This window comes from Triticum dicoccoides, chromosome 3B (genome assembly GCF_002162155.2).
Source record: "Triticum dicoccoides isolate Atlit2015 ecotype Zavitan chromosome 3B, WEW_v2.0, whole genome shotgun sequence".
NCBI lineage: Eukaryota > Viridiplantae > Streptophyta > Magnoliopsida > Poales > Poaceae > Triticum > Triticum dicoccoides.
The window spans coordinates 672,146,402-672,156,699 of record NC_041385.1 but is presented as its reverse complement, the minus strand read 5'-3'; positions in this window follow the sequence as shown (position 1 = coordinate 672,156,699).

Sequence of the window (10,298 nt, the reverse complement as noted above, 5' to 3'; positions counted from 1 at the left end):
CTTACGATAATAGTAGCGTGGGGGGGGGGGATGGTGCGCTACTACTACTTAGGATAACAGTAGCGTAGGTGTATAATAGTGGTAACGTGGGTGGCACCGCGCTAGCGCGGGGTAAAAAGCGCGCTACTTGTAATATTTAGTTGTAGTGTCGTAGTAGTAGCGCGGGAACCCGCGCTACTAGTATGCAAAAAACCAACGCTACTAGTAGCGTTTTTCCTAGTAGTGGCCCTTTTCCAAAGGGTTCACCCTCCCGCGAGATACGCCCAAATACACCGGCTCTGTGAAGCCGGAGGATTGGCTGGTCGACTACTCGACAGCCGTCAGCTGCCAGGACCCCGACTCAATGCCACATCGATCTAGCATGTAACACCTCATATCACTTTGCGGCCTCACACACGGTATTCCCACGGGTGTCGCCTTACCTTTGCCCGGGACCGTTTGCGCCTTTTGGCACACGTATATGATAGTGTCGCTAGCATCCATATGATAAGGAGCCCGGGCTGACATGGCTAGTCGTAAACCCAAAGTGGCACAAACTTACAGGGACAGGCATCCATGACCCAGCATCGAACGTGTCGGTCATCAGGGAGTGAATCCAGGCTGTAGCATTGGGCTAGCAGGACTCCGGTGAACCGGGCTGTAGCAGGCTAACAGGACTCCGGTATTCATCGCATGACATTTCCCCGAAGGGACAGACACAGGAACGAAGGACACATGCCGGCCAACCTAAGTGTTCTGGAGCAGTAGCAAGCTACCATGGCTCAGTGGAAGCACTAGGAGACATTTCCCGGTAAGAGAGGTACTAAGGATAAATACTAGATAGTCAGATCCCACACATACCAAGCATTTCAATAACATACACACAATATGCTCGATATGTGCAAATACAACATGGCATCACAACATGACTCTACAACTCAAGTATTTTATTCAATAGGCTCCGAGGAGCAAGATATTACAAACATGGGTCTCACGACCCAACATTCAGAGCATACAAGTCAAAGCACATGCGGAAGCTTAACATGTCTGAGTACAGACATCTACAAAAGAAAAAGGCTGAGAAGCCTGACTATCTACCAGATCCTGCCGAGGGCACAACATCGTAGCTGAGGTAACAAGCTAAATGTCGAAGTCCACGCGGAATTACTAGAGAGACTGAAGTCTCTGCAAAAACGTAAATAGGCAAACGTGAGTACAAATGTACCCAGCAAGACTTACATCAGAACTAACTACGTATGCATCATTATCAACAAAGGGGATGGTGGGGTTTAACTGCAGCAAGCCAGCTTTGACTCGGTGGCTATCCTAAACTATGACTGCAAGTACTCTTTTGAGGTGGCGCACACGAGTCCACATATTCACCATATCAATACACCACTATGGATCCGCTCCTGTCTCCCTACGAGAACGCCATCCATAGCACTCACGCTTATCTTGCGCATTTTAGAGTATCCACTTTCACTTGTATATGAACTGTTATAGGCAACCCAGAAGTCCTTTACCGCGGACACGGCTATTCGAATAGATGATGTTAACCCTGCAGGGGTGTACTTCTTCATACATGTTTCCACCACTTAGCGTCTGCACACGACATGTGCTCGGCAGACTTCAAGCGAAAGCCGACGTGGGTGTAGACCACGACCTACCTAAACACTCAAGTCTCTAGTCCAGGTTTATCGCCTATTCAGGTTCCATCCGCAGGGAGTCCGGCCAAAGTTTCCACATACGGCCCCGAACGATGTGTGCAGGGTTCCCGAGACACCAAACGGGCGCCTAGTACACCGTGCCACGTGCCTACCACATCACAGCCCACCCCTTTGGTCAGCGCTGCGCACGGCCTCCAGCATACTACAAACACCAGAAACTACTTGCAACTCCTAGACAGAGGACAAGGGTGATTAAGAAGTCGAGCAGGGTCATATTTCAGGGCCCAATGCATGGTAGTAGCTGTTTCATGGATCACAAACACAGAACTTAGTTCCTGAGGACGGCTTCAATGAGACAACCCACCATGTACTCCTACATGGCCTCTCACCGCTACCTTTACCAAATCGTGTTCACACACTTAGCTCACACACAGAAGGACATGTTCACACACCTCTGATTCATCCCCAATGAATCAGACCTGACTCAACTCTAAGCAGTAGCAGGCATGACAAACAAGCACGAATGAGTAGGCACAACAGGGCTCAAACAACTCCTACTCATACTAGTGGGTTTCATCTATTTACTGTGGCAATGACAGGTCATGCAGAGGATAAAGGGGTTTAGTTACCGCAACAAGTAACAGATGAAACGTTGTTGTCCTAATGCAGTAAAAGAGAGCAGGAGCGAGAGAGTAGGATTGTATCGGAATGAACAAGGGGGTTTTGCTTGCCTGATGGAGTGGTAGTAGGATACTGCCCTTCAGTCGGATAATCATGGGTATCCTCGGAGGCAGAACCTACCGCCAAAGATACATCGAACACAATCAACACATGACGATATGCAACAATATGATGCATGCTATGACATGGCAATATGAATGAGTTTTGGGCTAATGCAAGCTAGAACAGATTGAAATGAGTCCATTTGAACCAAAGATTCAAATGCAAACCCATTATATGAAGTCATAAAGGTGCATTAACTTGTTTCATCTAAACATCAGGGTTAAGTTGCTCTAACATTCATGAAACTAGTGCAGATGGATAGATTGGATCTTTCTGATAATTTTTCATATATAATTTGTTTGATTTGGAGTTACGGTTGAATTACTATGAATTTTTGAAGTTTGCAACATTTTTTGGAATTTCCTATATAAGAATAAATCCAGAAAAGGATTTACTGCATCAGCCTGGCGTCAGTGTGACATCAGCGGTCAACTGAGACGGTCCAGGTCAAACTGACCAGTGGGTCCCGCGTGTCAGTAGCTAAACTAGGTTTAGTTAACCCTAATCTCGGTTAGTCAGCGGGGCGATCCCACCTGTCATTGATCCAGGAGAGGTCAAACCCCTGGTCAACTGGGGCTAACGCGCCGGCGGCTCGACGCCGGCGACGACAGGTGCGGCGGATGGGCTCGGGTTCGCTCCTCCGGCGCCCAAATCGACGAAGGAGAGCATCTACGAGCTGCTGGTGATCCCGCGCATCCAACGGTGCAAACGGGGTGAGCTGGGGTGGCCGGAAAAGTGGCCGGCAACGAGGTTTAGCGGCGGCAGCAGCTCGGGCATTCTCGGGGTGGCGCTACAGAGCTCGGGAGGAGGCTCTGCGGGTGGCTACGGGCTCATGAGAACGTGATGAGCACGGTGGTGTGCTCGGACACAAAGTGCGGTGGCTGTGGCCACGGCGGTGACTTGGCCGGCGGAACCGAGCTCACGGCTCCGGTGGAATCGGTGGCTACATGGTGCAAATAACATGGGGAAGAGAGGGGTTAGTGGCAGGAGCTCACATAGGTTTGAACGGGGCAGACGACGAACTTGGGGAGGCGTCAGGGAGGGCACACGGTCGCCGGCGATCTCGGCGGCCGAAGCTTGAAGAAGAGGTCGGGGAAGCCGCTGCAGGGCGCGTCCGCTTGTGTGGCTTGGCGGGGACGGTGTAGAGGTCAGCGGCGGAGCTTCTGGACCTGGCGGCAGGGCGAGGGAGGGCTGGTGGCTGCGGCTATGGCGAACGGCGGTGACGGCGCGTTCGGGTGGCTGTGCGCGAGAGAAACAGAGGAGGGGGGAGCACGGGAGAGAGTGAGAGAGCGGTCGGGGCTGTGTGGCGTCGCGAGGGAGGCCCAGGGCGACGAGGGGAAAGCGGCAGGAAGCAGGAGGTGGCATGGGCGCGTGCCGGCATGCGGCGAACACACGCCTCGCATCCTTCTGGCGCGAGGTGGGGGGAACGACTGGCAGATGGGCCTGGTGGGCTGCTACACTGCCAGGCCGGCCAGGTAAGCGCCAGGTATTCTCTCTCTCTCTCTCTCTCTCTCTCTCTTGTTAATGTTTTTCTATTTTTCTGTAACTTCAGGGCTTTATTAAAAATGCCAGGGCATTTCCAAAAATCATGAAACTAATCATGGCTACTGTTTAGAATATATCCAACAGTAAACATTTTAGTTTATGATTATTTGAGCATTTACAATATTTTATAGCACTTAAATGCCCAAATGCAAATACTATAGGATTTAATTCAGAAATCCAGAATGGCCTAGAAATATGTGCATGACTTTTGGCAGAGGTTTTCACCTTTGACAGAAATCATGAACTTTTCTAAAGGGCATTTGGGATCACTGAAAATATTTTTTTGAACCTAGTTGAATTCATTTGGTGCTAGGGTTTCAACAATCCCCATTTCAAGTTTCATGAAATTTAAACATGATGCATGGATGCAAAGCCACTAGTTACAAGCAAACTCTAGGGCTGTGACATCAGCATAGCAAACGGCAACAAGCGTGTTGCCGTGAAGTATGTCCCACTCATGCTTCAGGGCATGGCCCGGACGTGGCTCAACAGCCTGAAGCCCCACGGCATCAACAGTTAGGTTGATTTCACCGAGGCCTTCATCCGCAACTTCACCAACACCTACAAGTGGCCTCCCAAGCCCCGACAGCTCTCCTTGTGCGTCCAAGGGCCCAGCAAATCGACTCGCGACTATCTCACGCGTTGGGCTGAGTTGCGCAACTCCTGCAAGGGCGTGCACGAGGTGCAGGCAATCGAGTACTTCACCACCGGGTGCCGAGAGAGCACCATCCTCAAGCATCGACTCCTATGCGACGAGCCTGAGACGCTCGACGAGCTGCTGATCATCGCCAACAAACACACCACGGCCGACTCCTCCATGAAGGCGGAAATCCTAGTAGATGCATCCGGCAAGGTGGCACCTCAGGCCCCTCGGACTCCGGCTGGTGAGGCCAGTCGGCGACAACATCCAAGTGACAACAAGCGGAAGGCCACTCAGCCGGCTTCCACCAGCGGGCAAGTGGTGACGATCGAGGATCAGCAGCCGGAAGGGCATCTGGCGCCCAAGCGTCAGAAGGGCGGCAAGTCCAATTGGTTACCCACTTTCTCTTATGAGCAGACCCTAGATGCACCTTGCAACTTCCATAGCAGTGCAAAGCCGTCCAACCACACCACTCGGAAGTGTCACTGGCTCACCAGAATCGCCAAGGGAGATGGACTCCTGCCTCCTCCGCCTGCTGGACCGCCGCCTCCTCAACCCCAGCAGCCGGCGGCCCGGCCAGTCGGTGCCATACAAGACGAGTACCCAGAGGAGCACGGAGCCTATGCTGTGTTCACCAGTGTGGCCAATGACAGACGCAGCAGACAACAACAAGAAGTACAAGCAGTGGCCTCAAGTACTCCAGAATTCATGCATTGGTCTGAGAGGCCTATCAGTTGGAGCAGGGCCGACCACCTGGAAGTGATGCCTTCCCCAGGTTCATACGCCCTGGTCCTAGATGCTACCTTTGCAACGGAGAGGCGGGCAGCGCGTTTCTCCAGAGTCTTGATAGATGGCTGCAGCAGCATCAATATCCTGTACCGTGACACAATGGAGAAGTTGGGAATCAAGCAGAAGCAGCTCATCCCCAGTCGGACTGTATTCCATGGCATAGTCCCTGGCCTTTCCTGCTCACCAATCGGCAAGACCCAGATCCATGTTCTCTTCGGAGACAAGAATCATTTCTGCCGTGAGCCAGTTTGGTTTGAAGTGGTGGACCTCGAAAGCCCCTACCATGCACTGCTTGGCCGACCAGCTCTGGCCAAGTTCATGGCAGTCCCCCACTATGCTTACCTCAAGATGAAGATGCCGAGTACCAAGGGGATCCTGACCATAGTAGGAGACTACAAGAAGTCGGTCACTTGCGTCGCAGATAGTAGTCAGTTGGCCGAGTCCCTCGGCCGAGTCCCTCGTGATTGCAGCTGAGAAGCGACTCCTTGACCGGGTGGTGGCGTTGGCAGGCAAGAAGCCGGAAATGTCACCCATCCCTAAGGAGTCGGAGGTTGAGGGCTCGTTCAAGCTGGCCAAGGAAACAAAGAAGATACCCTTGGACCCGGAGCACCTGGAGAGGCACGCTATCATAGGTGCAAACCTTAACAGCAAATAGGAAAGCGAGCTCGTCGATTTCCTCCGTGAGAATCGAGACATCTTCGCATGGTCTCCCAAAGATATGCTGGGTGTTCCGACGGATTTCGCCGAGCATAAGTTACATGTCCGACCTGACGCCAAGCCGGTCAGGCAGCCCTTGCGCCGCCTGTCAAAAGAGAAGAGAAGAGTTGTCAAAGAGATAGCCCAGCTTCTAGCAGCCGGATTCATCATGGAAGTGTTCTTTCCAGAGTGGCTGGCCAACCCAGTCCTGGTGTTGAAGAAGAATAAGCAGTGGCGCATGTGTATAGACTATACTAGCCTCAACAAAGCCTGCCCCAAAGATCCCTTTGCTCTGCCGAGAATTGATCAAGTGATAGACTCCACAGCCGGATGCGAGCTGTTGAGTTTCTTGGATGCATACTCAGGGTACCATCAGATAAAGCTGAACCCGACCGACAGGCTGAAGACCGCCTTCATCACGCCATTTGGAGCCTTCTGCTACCTGACCATGCCGTTCGGCTTCCGAAACACCGGCGCCACGTTTATGCGTTTCATGCAGAAGTGCCTCCTCAAGCAACTCGGCAGGAATGCCCATGTCTATGTGGATGATGTGGTGGTGAAGACGGAGAAGCATGGCACGCTGTTAGAAGACCTCAAGGAAACCTTTGAGAACTTGCGTCGGTTTCAGATCAAGCTCAACCCGGAAAAATGTGTCTTTGGAGTACCAGCCGGCCAGCTTCTTGGCTTTCTGGTCTCAGAGCGCGGCATAGAATGCAACCCTGTGAAGATCAAGGCCATTGAGAAGATGGAAGTGCCCACCCGGCTGCTGGATGTGCAGAAGTTCACCGGCTGCCTGGCATCAATTAGCTATTTCATCAGTCGGCTGGGCGAGAAGGCCCTTCCCCTGTACCAGCTCATGAAGAAGACCACTTTTTCCGAGTGGAAAGACAAGGCGTACGAAGCCTTTCCCAGCTGACGAAGATATTGGCGACTCCGCCTATCCTGGTAGCCCCGACAGAGAAGGAGCCCATGCTCCTCTACATCGCCGCTACCAGTCAGGTTGTCAGCACAGTGATAGTGGTAGAACGCAAGGAGGAGGGCAGAGCATTGTCGGTCCAGAGACCGGTATATTACCTGAGTGAAGTATTGTCCGCCTCCAAGCAAAACTACCCAATTATCAGAAGATGTGCTATGGTGTGCATTTTGCCGCCAAAAAGCTGAAGCCTTACTTTCAGGAGCACCCAATAACCGTCGTCTACACAGCTCCGCTTGCCGAGATCATTGGAAGCCGAGATGCTTCTGGCCGAGTGGCCAAGTGGGCTATTGATCTGGCCCCTTACACCATCTACTATCAGCCCCGCACCGCCATCAAGTCACAAGTGTTGGCCGACTTCCTCGTCGACTGGGCCAAGACCCAGTACCTACCGCCAGCACCAGACTCCACCCATTGGCGGATGCATTTTGATGGTTCCAAAATGTGCACCAATCTGGGAGCCGGCATCGTCCTCACCTCTCCCAAAGGCGACAAGCTCAAATATGTGCTGCAAGTCCATTTTGCCGCCTCCAACAATGTAGCAGAATATGAGGCACTCATACACGGACTCCGGTTTGCCAAGGAACTCGGCATCCGTCGGATCCTGTGTTATGGTGACTCCGACTTGGTGGTCCAGCAGTCGTCAGGCGACTGGGACGCCAAGGATGCAAATATGGCAAGCTACCGCTTCCTTGTGTAGCAGCTCAGTGGATACTTTGACGGGTGCGAGTTTCTCCATGTGCCAAGAAATGATAATGAGCAAGCAGATGCCTTGGCACGGATCGGCTCCATCCGTCAGGCGATACCAGCAAGAGAAGAAGTAACTAACAAAGGTAGAACCACTGAGGAGATTTGGCCCGACTGCCGCGGGAAGAGAAGAAGTAACTAACAAAGGTAGAACCACTGAGGAGATTCGGCCCGACTGCCGCGGGTCAGGGCCACATTCCCGGCGACAGAGACCTCCAGCGAAGCCCAGGAGGCCCGGCTGCAGCAACCGTCCGCTTGAAGCCAGAGGCCGCCCGGAGCGCCGGTTGGAAGTTCACCTGCAAAGAAGCGGGGGAGCTGGAGCCAGGTGCTGGTCGGGTCCGCCGACCACACGACGAACTCCGGCAGCACCTCCGCCGAGTGGAAGTGCGACCTAGGAGGCCGCGCAGTCATGGCGCGCCTTCTCACAACAACCTGGCGCCCATCACCGCGCAGAGGATCGCCTCCGCGACCGCGGGAAGCCACTACGGGAGCCACAGGATGCTTGTGTGGACGACCTCGGCCGCGGTTGCCCGGGGAAGAGTCAGGCCCTTCCCGACGAGCCTTTCCGTTCTCTGCGGCCGAGAACCTCTTCAGCAGCGCCATGGGGGATGGCGAGTAACTGGGATAGGGAGAAAGAAGGAAGCAAGGAGGGAGATGTACAGCGGAGGCCTGTGCCCTCCTGCATTTATAACCGGAAGGAAGCCAACCGTCGGCCTCCATGATCGCAGGTAATCATGACCCATCTCTGCATGCAGGGACTTGTCAAGTCGAGCGGTTGCCGAGGCAGCGTGGGGAAGCGGAGATGCCCACGTCCAATCAACCGCCACACGGCGCCCAAGGCCGCAGGCTGATGAGCCCGCGGCGCTCCGCTCTTGCCCCTTCGCTTCTCCGCTAAGCCAAGTCCGAGTGCGCCTTGGGCCCGGGGGCTACTGTCGGTGTTCTGGGAACGGGGGTCCCTGGACTTGCCTGCCTGCAGCCTGCAGCGTGGCTCAAGTGGTGGCCCAGTACGGCCCGTCTTCACCAGCACAAGACTCAAGACCCTCGGGAGGGGCCAAGCCTCGCGGGGCGGACGACTCAAGGCTTCCTCAGGAGCGGCCTCGCCAGGCAGGCTCGCGAGGAGGCGGAGAGATCAAGGCAGGGTACCTCGCGAGGTGCTCGTGACGCAAGCCATGACGATCAAGACTAGGCGGGCGCCAAGCGGGCGCCGGCCTGCGCAGTGTCCTTGTTTCCTCTTTGGTGCAAAGGGGGCAAGCACATGCGCGGAGTACCAAGGCATCAGGCAAAGGTTGCCACTTCAGTGCAACGAGACCAAGACCAGCGGAGCGGAACGATGGAGGTCACCGTGGAGCCCAAGACGGCGTCACCGCCAGTGCTTTGGGCAGCCGAAGACCAACTTTAGTCAGGATCACTTGTACTAGATGTTCCCCTTCAAAATGGCCGTTGTTGGCGCCCTTCCTGCTTAATATTTGGGAAGAGGCCCAGGGCCTCTATAAATAGAGCTAGCCACTACAGAGTAGAGGGGGGATCGAGTCTTAGGAAATACCAAGAGAGAGAGAGAGAGGCGATCGAGCTCACCCAAGCAGTTCATTGCACCAGCTCAAGAACACCTCTCGCGAGGCTGTTCTTCCCTTGTACTGTTCATCACCAGCCCCTAAGGCAATCCACCACACCACACACTGGAGTAGGGTATTACACCACAACGGTGGCCCAAACCAGTATAAATCTTGTGTCTCTCGTATTGTTCATCATTTCCAGCTTAGATCTCACGAGGCGATCGGACGTAGATCGGTAGGGGAGAGATCTTCGTGCGCACCCCAGAGTTCGAACCTTAAGGGTTTGCCGGAACCCAACATTCGACAGAACCTGGGTAAAGTACGCCGGCGTTCGTGTCTACGCCTCATCCCTCACCTGCCTGGCGCCCGCCTGGTCTCGATTGTCATGGCTTGCATCACGAGCACCTTGCGAGGTACTCCTTGCCTTGATCTCTCCGCCTCCTCGCGAGCCTGCCTGGTGAGGCCGCTCCTGAGGAAGCCTTGCATCGTACGCCCTGCGAGGCTTGGCCCCTCGCGAGGGTCTTGAGCTTGGGTTGATGAAGACGGGCCGTGTTGGGCCACCCCTTGAGCCACGCCGTAGGCCGCAGGCAGGCAAGTCTGGGGACCCCCATTCCCAGAACCCCGACAAATGCGCATTCATTGTAAGCCGAAATTTTTATAACCCGACGGCTTATAGCCTTTGAGAAAATCCAGAACGGATAACCATTTTGAAGCATCAATTTTGATGATGAGCTTGAACTTAATCATATAAGTCATAGTTCTGCAAATTCTGCACAGAGTTTAAACAACATATGCCTTGGCGACTTAACGTCAAAAGCCAGGGCGGGTTATCAAACCTCGCATATTTATATAATCAGGAAAACATACCTGTAGAATTGGCTCATACTGCCAGCTTACATTGCCATATCAAGTGAGGGCAATAATCC